At 44.7% G+C, this 21,626-nt stretch overlaps 1 protein-coding gene across 1 annotated transcript in view; it reads left to right on the top strand.

The window, feature by feature from the left end:
• Pepck1 (Phosphoenolpyruvate carboxykinase 1) overlaps positions 1–21,626 on the top strand; it is a 392,471-nt gene that overhangs the window by 20,844 nt on the left and 350,001 nt on the right. The gene's annotated exons all lie outside the window — the stretch shown is intronic.

Below are 21,626 nucleotides of genomic sequence, written 5' to 3'. Positions count from 1 at the left end.
AGTTAATGATAGACTACACAGCATTCGAGTTACAGAGTATTTTTTGCTTCAAGGGAGGAAACGTTTGCTTCGAGAAACTGAGAAGTTCGTGTAACCGAATTTCGATTAATACAGAAATAAATACATGTCAAGAATAGGACAAACGACCGGGAAATTTAAGTTACTTCAAGATACTGAAAATTCCGAGTAATGGAGGTTCGACTATACACAGTGATCTTTATATGACGTGGAAATATATTTTAGTTCAAGTAGAGACCAAACATAAATTTTAAATTTTATTTAGGATAGCAGTCCGCCTCTGTGGTGTAGTGGTTAGCGTGATTAGCTGCCACCCCCGGAGGTCCGGGTTCGATTCCCGGCTCTGCCACGAAATTTGAAAAGTGGTACGAGGGCTGGAACGGGGTCCACTCAGCCTCGGGAGGTCAACTGAGTAGGGTTGGGTTAGATTCCCACCTCAGCCATCCTGGAAGTGGTTTTCCGTGGTTTCCCACTTCTCCTCCAGGCAAATGCCGGGATGGTACCTAACTTAAGGCCACGGCCGCTTCCTTCCCTCTTCCTTGCCTATCCCTTCCAATCTTCCCATCCCCCTACAAGGCCCCTGTTCACTATAGCAGGTGAGGCCGCCTGGGCGAGGTACTGGTCATACTCCCCAGTTGTATCCCCCGACCAAGAGTCTGAAGCTCCAGGACACTGCCCTTGAGGCGGTAGAGGTGGGATCCCTCGCTGAGTCCGAGGGAAAAGCCGAACCTGGAGGGTAAACAGATGATGATGATGATGATTTAGGATAGCAACGGTGTTCGTGGTTAATCGAGGACGGATTGTTTGTTTGAAAAACGGGATGATTGCAATTCAAGGTCCTCGATAGACAAGCTTGTACAAACTATCATCATCTTTCTCATTATTTTTAACATTTTTGAAGAATCTGGAAAATGTCCAGTCTCTCTTACCAATAGAAGAATATGGTAAAGCATTGTTCTACGCTGCATGGCACATCCCGTTCAATACTTCTCTTTTAGATCTCTGACAAGGTGACCTGGTTCCTATACCCACCTGGGGCTGTACCTTAAATAAGGCCACGGCCGCTTCCTTCCAACTCCTAGGCCTTTCCTATCCCATCGTCGCCATAAGATCTATCTGTGTCGGTGCGACGTAAAGCCACTAGCAAAAAAAAAAGAAAGAAAAGAAAAAGAAAGAAATTACTAAACGCCTCCACAATCCTCTACTTGTAATAAGCTCTGTGGTTTAGTTCCATATCTCTTATATTTAAATGATTATTTAAATGATTTAAAAACTGAATCTTATCATCGCCGTCTTAGTCTCCCTCTACTTCTCTTACCTTCCATGATCGAGTCCATTATTCTCTTAGGTAAGCTATCCTTCTCCATTTACCTTATATGACCCCATCACCGGTTTATACGTACAGCTTCATCAATCGAATTAATTCCTAACTTAGCATTTTTTGCTCATTCCTAGTATCCTCCTGTCATTGTTCTCACCTGTTTGTACCAGAGATCATTCTCGCTATTTTCATGTCTGTTACTTCAAATTTGGGGCCGATGATCTTAGATGTTAGGCCCCTTTAAACAACAAGTATAATCATCATCATCACTTCTAATTTATGAATAAGATATCTTGGGTCCACTCAGCTTTCACTCCCGTAAAGCACGTAGAGTATGAAGGGCACGTTGCAAATAGGACTATAATACCGGCTGGGTTGGAAGAGAACAATGGTTGACCAGGGGAGGTGTTATAGGAGAGGAGCCTGGCACAAGAGAGCGGAATTAAAACCAGACCCGGCTAATAGGACCGTAGTCGGCAATTTACACTTCCATGTTGAGAGCCCTGGGTTCCCTTACGACAGGCAGCGGATACCGTGGATGCATTCTAGTGATGATTGTTGTTTGAAGGCGACGCTCCAGAGATAAACATCGATATTTTGCTCATTTTGGTGATTTTTTATGACTGAAATTGAAAGGATTGATTTTTTTTTCTTGTCACGAAGTCATCTCGCCGAATCAAACAATTTATCACTGTAAAAATGCTTTATTTGCCAATTGTAATTTTACATTTAAATCCCATTTTTCTCATGGTATAATTATATATCACAGCTATATTAAGAAACCTGCATATGGAATTTTTAATTGCAGAATTCTTTCAAGCAGTAGGGATTTCTACCTAATTACAATTTTACATTAACATGTTAATTAAATTTCATGAAAAAAGTGGAATTAAACATTTCAAAAACAAACATTTATTTTGGAAAAGCTATTAATTGTATATGAAAGAGATGTTCGCGATATCTCTACTGTTATGTAGGTGACATTCCCACAAAGTTTAGTGAAAATCCATGCATTAGGTAAAATATATATCTTTATCTCCGGAGTGTCGCCTTAAGGGCAAGTACAGTACACTTAGCAACCACCCTTTCTTAACACTGATTAGGAAAAAATAGAAGTGGTCCGACAGTGCAAAGAATGAAGGCATTGGCGAAGGAAGGGAATTGCAATGAAGGGCGTGGAAATGAAAGATTCCCTAAGCCTCACAAACCTATAGCTCATTCCAAGTTAAGAAAACAGTATTGCTGTTACAAGGAGTGATCACACCCCCTCTCAGGCACTCATAAATCCCCGTGATTAACGAATATTATAATGTAGACTACTTTATAATGTATTATGAAAGAAAGAAAATGTATGAGGCATGATTTTGCCCGTGAGTTATTAAAATAATTACTTAACGTTGTCTAGTTAATAAATACATTCGCAGGGAGGAAGCATAATGGCGGAAAGAGCCATCCCTTTGTTGCCTTCCATCATTTTCTTTCTGAGTTGCTCTGGTGCTTGCAGTGAATCCCCGGCAGCTTATCACTGTTGAAGACAAGTCATCTATTTAGTATTCTTGTACTGTACAGCAGTTAAGATTTTGATGCTGTGGTGTGCAGCGATACATCACGGCAAGACTTGTCCTCGTACAGAAATTTGCTATGATTTTTATCTGTGCTTGGTTTTGTTATTTAGCTTTTGTTTCTTAAGAGCTTTTTTTTTGCCACATTCTTACCACTTCACAAGCGCATTTAACTGTTACCATTCTTTTCGTGGGGCGATATGACGGCACATAGTACCCGGCGATGCCTGGGCAAATTTATTAAATGCAATTATCTGCATCCCCCACCCCGAGCCTATAAAAATTATCTGTTGTCTATTTTCTCCCAGTTTGCGTTGAACTTCAGTACTGAGGTTTTGTCCGGCTCCATGGCTAAATGGTTAGCGTGCTGGCCTTTGGTCACAGGGGTCCCGGGTTCGATTCCTGGCAGGGTCGGGAATTTTAACCATAATTGGTTAAATTCGTTGACACGGGGGCTGGGTATATGTGTCGTCTTCATCATTGTTTCATCCTCATCACGACGCGCAGATCGCCAACGGGAGTCAGATCAAAAGAACTGCATCTGGCGAACTGAACTTGTCCTCGGACACTCCCGGCACTAAAAGCCTACTGAGGTTTTGAACGTGTTGTGGTTTATACATGTTGCTGTCAAACTGAAATAAGCCCTCCCCCCGCGCTAAAAAAAAAAAAGGCTAGTTTATTTTCTTCCCTTTTTTTTTCTTTTTGCTAGTTGCTTTACGTCGCACCGACACAGGTAGGTCTTATGGCGACGATGGGACAGGAAAGGGCTAGGAGTGGGAAGGAAACGGCCGTAGCCTTAATTAAGGTACAGCCCCAGCATTTGCCTGGTGTGAAAATGGGAAACCACGGAAAACCATCTTCAGGGCTGACGACAGTGGGGTTCGAACCCACTATCTCCCGAATACTGGATACTGGCCGCACTTAAGCGATAGCAGCTATCGAGCTCGGTTCTTCCCTCTTTTATTCTGAACTTCAGTTTCACCAATAAATATACCACGGTTTTCCCGTGATGCAGTTGAGCAGAGCCGTTCTATATGGCAACCTAGTTGCCACAAGAGCAATACTGTTTTCTTAACATGGAATGAGCTATAATACCGTCGAGGCCGGAAGAGAACAGTACTTGACCAAGCGAGTTCGTATAGCAATGATGAGACCGGTATTAGTAAGTAGAAACAATATCAGACTCCGCTAGGTGCTCCGTGGTTGCCAACTCACGCTCCCGCGATGAAAACACCCCACGAGCTTCCTTTAGGCAGGGGATGCCGTACCGAGGAAGGATTTAATCAATAGCGAAGACCTGAGATAAGGTAAGTTAGAAAAGAAACCAACGTCATAAATTCCTTTAACATAATAACAACTTTCTCTCAAACACCTAAAGAGTTAATAGATCTGCCCACGTGTTTCGGCGAGCCACCTGCGTAGATGACGTGGAAACTGTTTTGTATGTTGAAGTGCTGTACGCACATTCCACACGCACAGCGGAGTTGTTGTGACGATTTAAGTCACACTATTCTTTGTCCGAAAGTGTCTAATAGACCAAATACAAGCCTACATTTGACGAAAGTAGTCGACTTATTTGAACAGTAAATTTATTTCTTCTTTCGTAACCGATGCCGGGTACACGATTGTCAGGAAGAGAAGTGTACGGCCTATTTCACACTTACCTGGCTGTCGGGTAACCGACATCTAGCCGACTCCGACAAGAATGTGAATCCTTATTCACATATGCCCGACAAGCACACGACAGCAGTTGTGTACACATCGCGGGTTGGAATGGGTCACAATAAATCACTGCCGTTTATGGTCTTTCATAGGCGTTTGAAGAAAAGAACGAGAAGTAGACTGCAATGGGTTCATCCAATCAGTATTAGAAGCTTGGGGAATTCTTTTAACTTCTTGAAGATTTAAGAAATGACGGGGGCAAATTTTTTTCAGCTATTTTAGGATGAGCGTATAGAAGAGCTACATGTAAAAATAAAAAAATCCATTCAGCGCCGCAACACAGCCTTCGGAGAATGTATTCAGCCTATTCAAAATAAGGAACCACAACACTGGAAGACTGCAGTCAGCTGCTGGATGTCCGGACATTCCGTACCACTTGATCTTTGAGGAATTTCGTACCACGTAGGTCGTTATCTACCTACGAGCGGTTTTCCCGTAACCCCCAAATATATACGCCAGACAATCCGTACCACTTGATGTCAAATTGGAATTCCATTTCCACGCCAGCGGGCGTAATTTGACAGACACACTTTAGAAAGCAGAAAGAAACATAATTTACAACATTTGCTGAACAAAACCTATATTATTTTAATAATTGCCCTTTAAACTATACTTATCACTAATGTTTTAGTAAATATTACCATAAACATAGATTTTTTGAAGTAGAGATCCTGAAGCAAAACAAAACAATAGAAATATACTGTGTACCGTCTTTGGACGCAATGTGCCTGACGTGCATAAGGATGGCTAATATTACTATTGCTGTGAATATTTATAAACTACTGCATTATTTCATTATCTAGGAAGTAAAATAAAGATTCTGATGAATTGGCCGATATGGGAGTGACGATCACGCGGGAGCAGGAAACTACTGAAAGGTTACGTGCCAGATGCGACCGTGCCTGATGCGACCCAGCCATTATCGTGCCAATAGCGACCGAGTGGATAAGCATCGTGCCGCATGCGACCCATCAATCACTTACAATTGATCTGCATTAAGGGCTGTCACCAAGTGGCAAATTGCTTATAAGTAGCTAATTTGGTCTTTTCTAAAATAAAGGTCTGACACCGTGGTTAGCGGTTTCGAGTGCCGTTGGTCGACAGAAAAATATAATAATGTTGCTGGCTTTACGTCCCAGTAACTACTTTTATGGTTTAAGGAGACGCCGAGGTGCCGGAATTTAGTCCCGCAGGACTTTTTACGTGCCAGTAAATCCACCGACACAAAGCTGACGTATTTGAGCACGTTCAAATACCACCGTACTGCCAAGTTGGAGTCGGAAGACCAGCATCTCAACCGTCTGAGCCGTCTGAGCTACTTAGCCTGGATGAAAAACAAAATTCACCATCAGAATGTTGGTCGGCAGGATAGGAAAGTTGGTAGTAGACAGTTTCTAATCACTAGATTGCATACCAAAAGCCTGGATTTAAATCCAAACCTTTTCGCAGTGTTCAAATGGAATGAGGGGATGTGATGCTGTTGATGGTGATTCGGCCGTCGGATGGCGACGTAAAGCATTGAGCAGACCCCTTGGTATTATTCGAGAGGAGTAGGCTACGTGCCGAAACCGGGTTTCATCTCTCCGTACTTCATTATCATAAACCGACATCCAGACGCGCAGGCCGCCCACGGGTGTCGGGTAGAAAGACCTGCACCAGGCAAGCCGAACACGTCCTCGGACACTCCTGGTACTAATAGGACACGATAAGTAAGTAGGCCTAAGTCGTAAATAATTTCAGAGAATTAGAATTTTTTTTTTTTGCTAGTGGCATTACGTCGCACCGACACAGACAGGTCTTAAGGCGACGATGGGATAGGAAAGGGCTAGGAATGGGAAGGAAGCGGCCCTGGTCTTAATTAAAGTACAGCCCCAGCATTTTCCTGGTGTGAAAATGGGAAACCACGGAAAACGATCTTCAGGGCTGCCGACAGTAGGATTCGAACCCACTATCTCCCGGATGCAAGCTCAGAGCCGCGCGCCTCTAACCGCATGGCCAACTCGCCCGGTGGCAAAAGACGTAAACGCATCACCATGTTTCGTGTTGTAAAACGAGTTTCCCCCAGAAGCGTTATGTAAAGTAGGGGCAGTAGCTGTTTATAGGACTTACATTGAAATGGCATTGCACTTCGTTTAGCTTACTTTATCTTGGGTGATGACACAACTTATCAAATGACAATTTGCTTGTCAACGTCGGTCGCATCCGCCACGGTTACAGATTATGCGGTCGCTAGTGGCACGGGTCGCATCCGCGCCTGACGGAAGATTGACATCAGTAACGGTCACACCGTGCGGAGTCTTCTGCACCAGTAGTGGACGTTGGATATAGACTACAAATGCATACATTCATTACGATATAGTTTTTACTTTGCAATACTTCCCTCTCTTACAAGTGATACGGAATGTCCTCTCCTAAATATTTTGAAGTCATAGAGGTAATCTGCCAGTCAAGTGGTACCAAATGTCCGGTGGTACGAAATATCCGTGGTACGAAATGTCCTAGAACCCAGCTGCCGTGCTGGATAGATGCGTAATCCTAATCCCTCACTGATTCACAGCCCCCACTATCCTCACAATCTAGTTTCGCCGGCACCTACAGCCGATGCGCACAGTGGGAACTGCCGGCTTCCTACTACAATAGGACGGCGTCGGGATATCATTTATACAACGACTTTTATCGCACAAGTATGAACCGTCTCGTGCACTTCTCTTTCTGCCAGTCATGTACCCGGCATCGGTTACCCGACAGCCGAGTAAGTGTGAAATAGGCCTTAGCCCTCGAACTGTATTTACCTGATCACATACTTCTACAGTACTGTATATTTTTGGTAATGCATGACTATACTGCTGTCTGTTCTTAAGGCTAAAACAGTTTATTTTGTAAAACTCAAGTTGGAATAAGAGACTTTACATCGTATATTTCCGACATACGGCACTCCTCAGCCGATGTCCTCAGCACACTTAATTTGGGCGAGACGATTTTGCGCCTTCTAACTGTAAAACAGTGCATGATTGCCTGCCCAAACCACGCTAAGAATTATATTCAGAAGGCCATGGATTCAATCAATTCTGAGTACTGCCCGAGAATCGCTAGCTACTTAAATTCTTTCGTTAAAACATGTTATCCTTGAAGCAAACATTCTTGCCTCAGACCTCTCGATCCTTCCAAAATGGCAAATCGAGTCGCCAGGCAAGTTGGAAATGTGGGTTTGTTGTTTTCGTAGGCAGTCGGTGTAATTTCATGAAAGTTAAGGATAAATGTTACTTTCGTTGTAGAATATAAGCGTGCGAGTATATTTATAAGAGTCAGTGGACATAGGGATCTGTAATTTTACGCAGTTTCATGAGAATGCGTTTGTTTTGATCGTGTCGTGAACCGGGTTTATGTCGAATTGCGGCACTGACTCTCGTACAACTATTATTAAGTTTCCTAAGGAATAGGACATTACGAAAGAAGTGGATTCGGAATATATATCCAGACTATTTTGAAGTCGATGACAAAACAGTAGTGTGCATACATCATTTTGAGAATAAGTATGAGGTTATGGAAGAGTTGTTTTTTAATTATAAAATGGAGAACCTATTCGTATTCATAAAACAAATATAGATAGTGATAATTGATATGGTAATGTTCCATCAGTATTTGTGTGCTTCAAAGTATCGAGATTTTAGTTGCAAGCGCATTTTAGCCCACAGGAATCTGTGGTTGCCTGTGGAACAGTTGGCTGGATCTTGGAGTGTAACACAACGTATAAGTGTGACATATGGAACAGGCTGGAGAATTTGGTGAGCCAATTATAGTGATTTATTTAGCGTACGGTTAAAAATCATATCATAATTCATATAATAAGGGTGACACATAACTTTACAAGATGACGTTTTCAAATAGTGAACACAAAAAGGGTCACAAAGGCAGATTTACACCACCTATACATGAAACCTACAACCTGTTTTCCAATCATTAACCGGGTCAGGGATGGAATTAATGAAGCCCCCATCTTGCGGCGAGGATAGGAATTGTGCCGGCTGCCGAGACCTGCCGCACTCCTCTGGGGCAATGATTAATGACTGACAGATGAAATTAAATGATAATGGAGAGTGTTGCTGGAATTAAAGATGACAGAGAAATCCGGAGTACCCGGAAAAAAACCTGTCCCGCCTCCGCTTTGTCCAGCACAAATCTCACATGGAGTGACCGGGATTTGAACCATGGAACCCAGCTGTGAGAGGCCGACGCGCTGCCGCCTGAGCCACGGAAGCTATTTACACCACTTATATAATTCTTGTCCGCCTCTGTGGTGTAGTGGTTAGCGTGATTAGCTGCCACCCCCGGAGGTCCGGGTTCGATTCCCGGCTCTGCCACGAAATTTGAAAAGTGGTACGAGGGCTGGAACGGGGTCCACTCAGCCTCGTGAGGTCAACTGAGTAGAGGAGGGTTCGATTCCCACCTCAGCCATCCTGGAAGTGGTTTTCCGTGGTTTCCCACTTCTCCTCCAGGCGAATGCCGGGATGGTACCTAACTTAAGGCCACGGCCGCTTCCTTCCCTCCTCCTTGCCTATCCCTTCCAATCTTCCCATCCCTCCACAAGGCCCCTGTTCAGCTTAGCAGGTGAGGCCGCCTGGGCGAGGTACTGGTCATTCTCCCCAGTTGTATCCCCCGACCAAGAGTCTGAAGCTCCAGGACACTGCCCTTGAGGCGGTAGAGGTGGGATCCCTCGCTGAGTCCGAGGGAAAAGCCGAACCTGGAGGGTAAACAGATGATGATGATATAATTCTTTCTTAATCTGCTTACCGTCCAGGGTTGGTTTTTCCCTAGGACTCAGCGAGGGACCCCACCTCTACCGCCTCAACGGCAGTGTCCTGGAGCGTGAGACTTTGGGTCGGGGGGATAAAACTGGGGAGGAGGACCAGAACCTCCCCCCAGGCAGCCTCCCTCACCTGCTATGATGAACAGGGTCCTTGTTGGGGGATGGGAAAATCGGAAGGGATAGACAAGGTAGAGGGAAGGAAGCGGCCGTGGCCTTAAGTAGCATCCCAGCATTTGCCTGGAGGATAAGTGGGAAACCACGGAAAAACATTTCGAGGATGGCTGAGGTGGGAATCGAATCCACCTATACTCAGTTGACCTCACGAGGCTGAGTGGGTGCCTTCAAGCCCTCGTACCACTTTTCAAATTTCGTGGCAGAGCCGGGAATCGAACCCGGGCCTCTGGGGGTGGTAGCTAATCACACTAACCACTACACCACAGAGGTGGACATTTATATAATTAATGCAGTTTATTGTAGCTATGAAGAACTCAGCTGTATCCCCTGGGAAGGCTGTTATTGGACGCTATTGGGTAGTTATAATGATGAAACTGTATTTATCTAAAATAATATCTTAAATGTACACCGTCATTTCACAGAAGAAATAATACTTGGAGGAATTAATTGGGCTTAAAATGCAAGATTTTACAGTACCAATATCTTCTGATTCATGTTGTGCTTAGCTGTTTTCAAGCAGATTACATCAAATTGAATCTTGTCCATGTATGTTAAAGACATCAGTCGTTAGAGTCAACTCGTCCGGTCACTTTAGAATTCATGTTAGTTAGGGGTCCATTCTCACTGACGTGCAGGTCGCCTACAGACCGTCAGTTCGAGGAAGACTTGCACCCGCTATTATTATTATTATTATTATTATTATTATTATTATTATTATTATTATTATTATTATTATTATTGAAAATGAAAACCTACAACCTGTTTTCCAGTCATTGACCGGGTCAGGGATGTAATGAATGAAGCAGATATAGGCTGTTAGTACGATGGGGTCGCCACTCCCAAAGTGATTTATTAATGAATGATAGATGCTATGAAATGAGAATGGAGAGTGTTGCTGGAATGAAAGATGACAGGGAAAACCGGAGTACCCGGAGAAAAACCTGTCCCGCCTCCGCTTTGTCCAGCACAAATCTCACATGGAGTGACCGGGATTTGAACCACGGTATCCAGCGGTGAGAGGCCGACGCGCTGCCGTCTGAGCCACGGAGGCTCATTATTATTATTATTATTATTATTATTATTATTATTATTATTATTATTATTATTATTATTATTCGCCCCCGGCTCTGTCACGAAATTTGAAATGTGTTACAAGGGCTGGAACGGGGTCCATTCGGTCTCGTGAAGTAAGCTGAGTTGAAGTATTATTATTATTATTATTATTATTATTATTATTATTATTATTATTATTATTATTATTATTATTCGCCCCCGGCTCTGTCACGAAATTTGAAATGTGTTACAAGGGCTGGAACGGGGTCCATTCGGTCTCGTGAAGTAAGCTGAGTTGAAGGGGGTTCGATTCCCAACTTACCGAGCTCGATAGCTGTAGTCGCTTAAGTGCGGTCAGTATCCAGTAATCGGGAGATTGTGGGTTCGAGCCCCACTGTCGGCAGCTCTGAAGATGGTTTTCCGTGGTTTCCCATTTTCACACCAGGCAAATGTCGGGGCTGTACCTTCATTCAGGCCACGGCCGCTCCCTTCCGATTCCTAGGCCTTTCCTGTCCCATCGTCGTCATAAGACATATGTGTGTCGGTGCGACGTAAAGCAAATAGCAAAAAAAAAAAAAAATAATAATAATAATAATTTAAAAATAATCCCAACTCAGCCATCCTCGAAGTGCTTTTCCGTGTACTTCTCCTCCAGGCAAATGTCGGGATGGTACCTAACTTAAGGCCTCAGCCACTTCCTTCCCTCTTCCTTGTCTATCCATATTCAGCATAACAGGTGAGGCTGCCTGGGCGAGGTACTGGTCGTCCTCCCCAGATGTACCCCCGACCCAATGTCAGACGCTTCAGGGCATTGCCCTTTGTGGCGCTAGAGGTGGTATCCCTCGCTTAGTCTGAGAAGAAAAACCAACCCTGGAGAGTAAACGGATTAAGAGAAAAAAGAACGAATATATTATTATTATTATTATTATTATTATTATTATTATTATTATTATTATTATTATTATTGCTGAACTCAAATGGGAGTTATAATATCCGTGATGAAATATGATGCTCGGTGGACTCGTTTAGCCTATTGTGATCTGGACCCCGTGATTCTACTGATATGAGCAGGACACAGTCCAGAGCACCCGACTGGCAGACGCCCGATGATTCAGTACGTCATCTTCGAAAACTTCAATGTCAGTAATGAATACACATTGCTAGATTTGTGTTTGTTTATTGTATGGTTTTCGGTTTGTTTGTTTGTTTGTTTGTTTATTTGTTTGATTGATTGGTCACCAGTTAAGAGAATGGTTGGATCCACAAGAAGCACCACAGAAAGCTACTGTAGTATGCTTTAAGAAAGACTCTGAAAAGGCAAAGATCGCGTTGTTAAATGAAGGGCTCTTTGGTATCAAAGCAGTGTTGCCAGATATTGCGATATTTCTGAAGTTCTTCTAATGTTTTAATCTATCCCTGAAAATACGAGATTGGATGGAAATCTTTCGATTTTTTCCCTCCTCACTTTCTAGACACAAGCTGCTAGGAAAAAATATTCTACACCACGTGTTGAACTTCCACTCAATTGTTACCAGTCTTAAGAGTATTTGGGTTCTACGCTGGTATATGCCGACCCTATGGTGTAGGGGTAGCGTGTCTGCTTCCTGCCTGGAGGCACCGAGTTCTATTCTCGGCCAGGTCAGGGATTTTTACCTGGATTTGATGACTACTTCGAGGTACACTCTGCCTACGTGATTACAATTGAAGAGTAGTTATACGCCGGTGAGATAGCGATCCCGGTCTAGAAAGCCAAGAATAACGGCCGACAGGATTCGACATCTGCAGGCCCTCGGGCCGTGGCCCTTCGAGGCTGGCTCGGCTGGGAGTATGCTGATATATCCCATTGGGAATGACTTCCTTAACGTGCCAATGGTACGGGTCCCTCGCATGTCGTCTTAAATGACAAACTGACTGAGATGGCATGTCCAGTACTTGACCTACCATGTAATTCCTAGGGGCAATCAAAGAGAAAGGCGTCCCTGTGGTGTAGGGGTAGCGTGCCTGCCTCTCGCCCGGGGGCCCCGGGTTCGATTCCCGGCCAGGTCAGGGATTTTTCTCTGGGCCTGAGGGCTGGTTCGAGGTCCACTCAGTCTACGTGATTAGAATAGAGGAGTTATTTGACGGTGAGATGGGGGCCCCGGTCTCGAAAGCCAAGAATAACAGCCGAGGGGATGCGTCGTGCTGACCACACGCCCCCCCTGTGGGTGGGGGCGGTAGAATAACACCCACGGTATCCCCTGCCTGTCGTAAGAGGCGACTAAAAGGGGCCTCAGGGGCTCTGAACTTTGGAGCATGGGTTGGCGACCACGGGGCCCTCAGCTGAGTCCTAGCATTGCTTCCACTTACTTGTGCCAGGCTCCTCACTTTCTTCTATCCTATCCGACCTCCCTTGGTCAAGTCTTGTTCTTTTCGGACCCCGACGCTATTAGGTTTGCGAGGGCTAGGGAGTCTTTCATTTTCACGCCCTTCGTGACCCTTGTCTTTCTTTGGCCGATACCTTCATTTTTCGAAGTGTCGGATCCCTTCCATTTTTCTCTCTGATTAGTGTTATATAGAAGATGGTTGCCTAATTGTAATTCCTCTTAAAACAATAATCACCACCACCACCTGACCACGCGCCCCTCGTAATCTGCAGGCCTTCGGGCTGAGCACCGATGGCTTGGCAGGCCAAGGCCCTTTCAAGGGCGTTTAGTGCCGTGGGGTTTGGTAATCAATGAGAAAGTTTCTGCTAGGATTTCGAACTTGGTACGGCGTTTCCACGTCTGACGAGGATCCACATCTATGTGAGCAAGGAGGAAAAGAAGAAGGAGGCGATGATCTAGGCGTTTTCGGTCACGTACCTTCCATTCGAGAGATAATGGGTTTGAACCCCACTGTCGTCAGCCCTGTAGATAGTTTCCATGGTTTCCCATTTTCACCCAGGCAACTGCTGGGGCTGAGGCTGTACCTTGATCAAGGAAACGGACGTTTCATTCCCATTCCTAGCCCCTTCTACCCCATCGTCGCTATGGGACCTGTCTGCGTCGGCGCGACGTAAAGCAAATAATAATGAATAACAACAACAATCATTATGAGAAAGAAGAAGAAGAACAATTGACTGAGAGTTATTCAGTTCTGTCGTTCAATGTTAATTCTATGATCATTTCATTGTGGGTGAAATAATAAAACTGGACGTACACTATTTCTTCCTAAATTTTGACTAAATCCGAAGCATGATTTTTTGTTCTGGCAACACCGTAGAAAGAGCTAATTCCGCCAGGATTGGAAGAGAACAAGGGAGATCGTCCGCCTCTGTGGTGTAGTGGTTAGCTTGATTAGTTGCCACCCCCGGAGGTACGGATTCGATTCCCGGCTCTGCCACGAAATTTGAAAAGTGGTACGAGGGCTGGAACGGGGTCCACTCAGCCTCGGGAGGTCAACTGAGTAGAGGTGGGTTCGATTCCCACCTCAGCCATCCTGGAAGTGGTTTTCCGTGGTTTCCCACTTCTCCTCCAGGCAAATGCCGGGATGGTACCTAACTTAAGGCCACGGCCGCTTCCTTCCCTCTTCCTTGTCTATCCCTTCCAATCTTCCCCATCCCCCACAAGGCCCCTGTTCAGCATAGCAGGTGAGGTCGCCTGGGCGAGGTACTGGTCATTCTCCCCAGTTGTATCCCCCGACCAAGAGTCTGAAGCTCCAGGACACTGCCCTTGAGGCGGTAGAGGTGGTATCCCTCGCTGAGTCCGAGGGAAAAACCGAACCTGGAGGGTAAACAGATGATGATGATGATGATGATAAGGTAGATCATCGGACGGTCCCCTATCAACACTAATGAGATGGAAAATGGAAGAGGTTCGACAACACTTCGAAAAATGAAGGTATCGGCAAGAGAGAGGGAAGGGCCATGAAGGGCGTGGAAATGAAAGACACCCTAGGTTTCGTAAACCTAATAACGTCGGGCTAGGAAGAAAGCAAGAGTTGAACAATGGGGGTCAGAAGGGATTGATGAAAGTTAAGAGACTGGCACAAGTACTAGGACAAAAATGCTGAACTCTGCTGGAACCTCCATGGTCGCCACCCCACGATTCCAAATTAAAGACCTTGGGGTCCCGCGTCCAGTCGCTCTTTACGACAGGTAGGTGATACCGTGGGTAAATTCTACTGCCCCCACCCGCAGGGTGTTTTCTGTGAGGCAAGCAACACTAACAGTAATTTCGCTAGCTACACAGTGTTTGAAGAAATATACTCTCCTTCAAATGTTTTGATTTCGTTTGAAATTAAGCTCTAGCAGGATCAACATTTATTTTATATATATAGAAATAATTCAAGTAATTATAATTCTTTTTTTTTTTTTAGAAAAACAGCGAACAAAAAGATCCTATCTTTCAGTTTTGTTCAGTTCTTCACTCCAAGGTTCAAATTCCATTACTGTGGGTGTACTACAATTCCACGAGAGTTGGCAGTACTTTTGCAATAATAATAATAATAATAATAATAATAATAATAATAATAATAATAATAATAATAATAATAATAATACCGGGCGAGTTGGCCGTGCGTGTAGAGGCGCGCGGCTGTGAGCTTGCATCCGGGAGATAGTAGGTTCGAATCCCACTATCGGCAGCCCTGAAAATGCTTTTCCGTGGTTTCCCATTTTCACACCAGGCAAATGCTGGGGCTGTACCTTAATTAAGGCCACGGCCGCTTCCTTCCAACTCCTAGGCCTTTCCTATCCCATCGTCGCCATAAGACCTATCTGTGTCGGTGCGACGTAAAGCCCCTAGCAATAATAATAATAATAATAATAATAATAATAATAATAATAATAATAATAATAATTTCGTATGCCTATTTCTAGCCAAGTGCAGCCCTTGAAAGGCAGACCCTCCAATGAGGGTGGGTGCCATCTGCCATTTGTAGGTAACTGCGTGTTGTTGTGGTGGAAGATAGTGTTATGCGTGGTGTGTGAGTTGCAGGGATGTTGGGGACTGCACAGACACCCAGCCCCCGTGCCATTGGAATTAACCAATGAAAGTTAAAATCCCCGACCCGGTCGGGAATCGAACCCGGGACCCTCTGGACCAAAGGCCAGTTCGCTGACCATTCAGCCAGCGATTCGGACACTTTTGCAATTGAGTGTCTGTGATTGTTACACACGACCTTGTGCATTCTCAGATAAAAACACAGTTTTCTTCTTCCTGGCCTTCTGCACTGGGATTGGCACTATGTGTGCGTATTAAGCCCAGTGTTGTCCGGCCCCGCGGTGTAGGGGGGCAACTAGTCCGCCTGTCACCCGGCGGCCTCGGGTTCGATGCCCGGCCGGGTCAGGGTTTTTTAATTGTACATGATTAATATCCCTGGCCTGTCGTCCTTAAAAATGTTCCTTTCCTCATATCCAACACGTTACATTTTCGCAATTTCCAAATACACGCAGGTTCATAACATATGGTGCAAAGTAGGGGCAAAAGATCTTCTTAGGTCGACGCCCGAAATAAATAGCATAATGCAAAGCCCACTGTTACGCTCGGATGTCGTTCCTGATGCCAACCCTATTAGGAGTGATGAACCTATTCACTCTTGCGCGTTTCTGTTGTGGTTGCTAGTGTGTTGTTGTGTTGTTTGTAAATGAAGATGTGTATTAAGAGGACCACAGACACCCCTTGTCAAGTAAGATGAATTAACCACAAGCGGCTAAAATCCCCGTCCGATGGAGAATCGAACACGAGACTCCCGGAACCAAAGGCCTCTTCGTTGACCATTTAGCTAAGACGTCGGACTCAGATAAAATATGGATAGCATCGGCAAATCTCAGAGTTTTGATTTCTTCTCATTGAACTGGGAAACCTTTTACAAATTCTGCTTTCACTTCCTCTACTGGTTGTTCTGTATACTTACTGGAAAGGAAAAGGGACGACAAACTTCAGCCCTGCCTCACTATTTTCTGGATATTGCATTTTCATAGCCCTCGATTCTTGTCCCTGCAGTTGATGATTAGAATAATAATATTTTCCGTGTAAATTCGGCACGATTTTGATTCTCTGGTCAGCGGGCGCATGGCAGATTAAATTTTGGGAGCCACTCGATGTAAAGAACTCTCGGTATGGAGAAAGATAGCAGTAAAGTATTTTTTTTTTTTTTTTTCAGCATCACGTTTATCGGTCTGCTGCTTCGTCAGAAATGTTGCTTGATAGCCTTGCTTTGTAACTGTACTCTTGATCCGGTCTACACGTCCTGGCATGGCCTTGGGATTGAACTTAACATTATTTGTAAGAGATTGTTCTCTTTGGCTTATGGCGTCAGAGGTCAGGGGTGTCCTCAATAGAGGGATTGTTCTGCTTGGAAACTTTCTTCTCTATCATCATCATCATCATAATCATCATCATCATTTCTCCTTGTCCAGATTATTCCAGGTTGGACTTTTATGGTTCCCGATGACTTATATTTTAGGCCCATTTAAACAACGACAACAACAACCACCACCATCATCATCCCCTCCAGCTGCAGTTCCAAGCTCAGTTTATTCATTCTTCCACTGCTAATCCGTTTGGGGAGTCCAAACCATCTCGACCTGTTCCTCTCTGTCTATCACTCAACTTCGCCACTTTTATTGCTTTCCTTATGTCTTCATTTTTTAACTCTGCCCCATTTTGGTTTCTGAACAGTGTTCTTTAAAACTTAACTTCATCTCTTTTTTTAATAGGCTAAGTCTCTGCCGCGTATTTTAATGTCAATATCCATTTAACTTCTAGGGTTGTTTTTTCTCCCGAACGAAGGATGCCACCTCTACTACTTCAAGGACCGTGAGACTTTTGGATGGGGGATACAGCTGGGGAGGAGAATCAGTAACTCGCCCATCTCTGGCCTGGCCAGGAATCGAAAGCTGGGTCTCAGATTAAGAGGCAGGATCGCTACCTCTCGGTCAGTGGTATTCAAACGTTTTGATTGGCGTACCCCCAGAATCCAACGGTTTTACCTTCGTACCCTCGAAGTAGGAGTATACTGCGATTATACCAGAAATAACAAATTATGTTGCTGGATGCCAAACAACATTAAATATAATAATCTTCCATAGCTTGCCCTGATTGCTCAGGGTCCCTGAACGCACTGAGATATTGTCATTCCCCTGAGACAATCTCGCCAACCTCTAGGGACCGGGGATTTAAGGTCGCTTGCCCTTCCTGACACCATGGGATTTTCAATCACCAGCAACATCAGGAATCAAATTATGGTCGCCGGGATGACAGGCAAGCAGATAAGCCGTTATACCACGCTGTTCCCCAATAATAACAACAATGTATTGGATATACAAGTACAGTATTATTACAATCAATCAATCAATCAATCAATCAATCAATCAATCAATCAATCAATCAATCAGTCAATCAATCAATGTCCGGCTCCATGGCTATATGGTTAGCGTGCTAGCCTTTGGTCAGAGGGAACCCGGGTTCGATTCCTGGTAGGGTCGGAAATTTTAACCATCATTGGTTAATTTCGCCGGCTCGAGGGCTGGGTGTATGTGTCGTCTTCATCATCATTTCATCCTCATCACGACGCGCAGGTCGCCTACGGGAGTCAAATCAAAAGACCTGCACCCGGCGAGCCGAACATGTCCTCGGACACTCCCGGCACTGAAAGCCATACGCCATTTCATTTTTTCAATGAATGAATGAATGAATGAATGAATGAATGAATCAATCAATCAATCAATCAATCAATCAATCAATCAATCAATCAATCAGTACTGATCTGCATTTAGGGCAGTCGTCCAGGTAGCAGATTCCCTATCTCTTGTTTTCCTAGCCTTTTCTTCACTGGTTGCAAATAAATTGGAAATTTATTGAACATCTCCCTTGGTAAGTTATTCCAATCCCTAACTCCTTATCCTATAAAGGAATGTTCGCCCCAATTTATCCTCTTGAATTCCAACTTTATCTTCATATTTTTCCTACTTTTAAAGATACCACTGAAACTTATTCGTCTACTAATGTCATTCCACGCCATCTCTCCTCTGACAGCTCGGAACATACCACTTAGTCGAGCAGCTCGTCTCCTTTCTCGCAACTTAGCAACATTTTCCCCGCGTACCTCGAGTAGTACGTGTACCAATCGCTCTAGGTTGTTTATTAACATTCAATATGAGATCGCCTTTTGCATGTACAGCAAGTCACGACTGGGGCTTCCGATGAAGACTAGAAGAAAGCTGGGTGTCGACCTCACGTGTATGTCGCTTGCCCCGTCCAGCCGACCGCTGTCCTTGAGCCTCTGCTGATGGCTATCCGGAAAGGAATTCTATCTTCAGTCGCCAACAATGCAGCTCTACGCGCGGATGTGTTCTCGTGGAAACGAGACATGGAGCCATCACCCGTCTCCACAACAAAAGAAAACAAAGCCATTCTCGTCACACAAAGGACTTACTACATCAGGAAGGGACCAAGTTCACATAATAACCTTGACCTCTGTTGCTGTTGAAATGTGACTATACCGGGCCACCCCTTGCGATCTAGTTTTATGCAACGGGTCGCGTTTACCACAAATCTCAAAAGCACCGGTCCCTTTCCCCAATCCTACCAATCCAATCCAATCAGTCAATCAATCATCTTCATTTAGGCCTGTCGCTCAGGTGTCAGATTCCCTATCACTTGTTTACGTAGCTTTCGGAGTAATACAATGAGATGTACCGTTACGTGCTAGAAAACAGCAGGAATCATGAGCGCCACTATCCTGAATGACCCCGTAAAACAAACACAGACACGAAGAACACGTACCTTACAACAGGAGGTGTACACACACACAGACTAGGCTGCATTCCAAGCCTTGTAGTAGGGGAGCGATAGGAGTATGATAGTGGACAGGGCTCGAGGGTATGAAGGTTCGACTCCCACGCAAGTTTTTGTTTACCATCAATTGCCAGGAATGTGGCAAGGTTGCATACTTAATACTTTACACAGACTGTTCTATTTATATGGCCCTAAGGGTATCATGGCATAGGGTATGTTGTTATAAAGAGATTCTAGTACGGTTGTCGCATTTCTACACCTTTACATTGAAAGTACGTCGCATTTTTGGAAGCCGAGTGGCAACATGCGACAAATGTAGCCGTTAACTATTCGTATGTACCACTTGATTCTTTATCCAGTCCGGTTTTCTAACTTGGTATGGATTTGGCCCCATTTTCCGGTCGGAAGCCCTTTCTGACGCTAACCCTATTTGCTGGGTGGGGATTGTGTATTAACCATTGTGCGTTTCTCTGACGATTGGTGGTGTGATGTGATATGGTGTGTGTGCATGAAGAGAACTGTATTGAAAATCCACAGCCTCTTTCCAGTCATTCGGTCGGGAAAGGAATGGAATTAATGAAGACGAAGATAGGAACTGTACCGGCTGCCGGAGCCTGTCACACTCTGGGGCGATGGTTAAAATGAGTAATGATTGATAGATGAATTAAATGATACTGGAGAGTGTTGCTGGAATAAAAGATGACAAGGAAAACCGGAATACCCGGAGAAAAACCTGTCTTGCCTCCGCTTTGTCCAGCACATATCTCACATGGAGTGACCGGGGTTTGAATCATGGAACTCAGCGGTGAGAGCCCGGCCCGCTGCCGCCTGAGCCACGGAGGCTCCCGAGTGTATTGAAACAACAACAACAACAAATACTAAGTCCGCGAGCCAGAGGAATTAACTAGATCGGGATAAAATCGTCGATTCGGTTGGTGATTTTCTTTCCAATCGGCTTTACGTCGCACTGACGCAGATAGGTCTTATGGCTGCGATGGGATGGGAGTGGGAAAGAAGTGGCCGTGGCCTGGTGTGAAATGGTAAACCACGGGAAACCATCTTCAGGACTGCCGACAGTGGGGTTCGAACCCACTATCTCCCGAATACTAGTTCACAGCTGCGCACCCGTAACCGCACGGCCACCTTGCTCGGTCAACCCGTGTGGGAATCGAACCCGGGAGAAACTGAAGCGAAGTTCGTGATGCTGACCGTTCAGACAATAAGTCCGGCAATTATGTCATATGATAAAGAAATAAATGTCCGCCTCTGTGGTGTAGTGGTTAGTGTGATTAGCTACCACCCCCGGAGGCCCGGGTTCGATATCCGGCTCTGCCACAAAATGTGAAAAGTGGTACGAGGGCTGGAACGGGGTCCACTCAGCCTCGGGAGGTCAACTGGGTAGAGGTGGGTTCGATTCCCACCTCAGCCATTCTGGAAGTGGTTTTCCGTGGTTTCCCACTTCTCCTCCAGGCAGATGCCGGGATGGTACCTAACTTAAGGCCACGGCCGCTTCCTTCCCTCTTCCTTGTCTATCCCTTCCAATCTTCCTATCCCCCTACAAGGCACCTGTTCAGCATAGCAGGTGAGGCCGCCTGGGCGAGGTACTGGTCATCCTCCCCTGTTGTATCCCCGACCCAGAGTCTGAAGCTTCAGGACACTGCCCTTGAGGCGGTAGAGGTGGGATCCCTCGCTGCGTCCGAGGGAAAAACCGACCTTGGAGATAAAGAAGAAGAAGAAGATAAATAAATAAATAAATAAATAAATAAATAAATAAATAAATAAATAAATAAATAAATAAATAAATAATAAGCCGGGCTGATTGGCTCAGACGGGTGAAGCGCTGGCCTTCTGACATGAACTTGGGAGGTTCGATCCTGACTCAGTACGGTAGTAAGGTGTTCAGATACGCCAGCCTCCTGTCGATAGATTTAATGGCACGTAAAAAATCTCCTGCGGGACAAAATTTCAACACGTTGGCGTCTCCGAAAACCGTCAAAAGAAGTTAGTGGGACGTAAAACCAAGAACATTATTATTATTATTATTATTATTATTATTATTATTATTATTATTATTATTATTATTATTATTATTATTATTAAGCGTTTCCTATCTCATAGCCGGTACATTCAGTGATGGACATTTTTGCTTGTAACGCAGTCAGTGTCTTCTGTCTGGAGTTGCAGAGGTGAGTGGGCAGTACAAAGCAAGG

Source organism: Anabrus simplex, chromosome 6 (genome assembly GCF_040414725.1).
Source record: "Anabrus simplex isolate iqAnaSimp1 chromosome 6, ASM4041472v1, whole genome shotgun sequence".
Taxonomy (NCBI): Eukaryota; Metazoa; Arthropoda; class Insecta; order Orthoptera; family Tettigoniidae; genus Anabrus; species Anabrus simplex.
The sequence above is the reverse complement of the archived record's forward strand: the minus strand, read 5'-3'. Positions and strand labels throughout refer to the sequence as shown.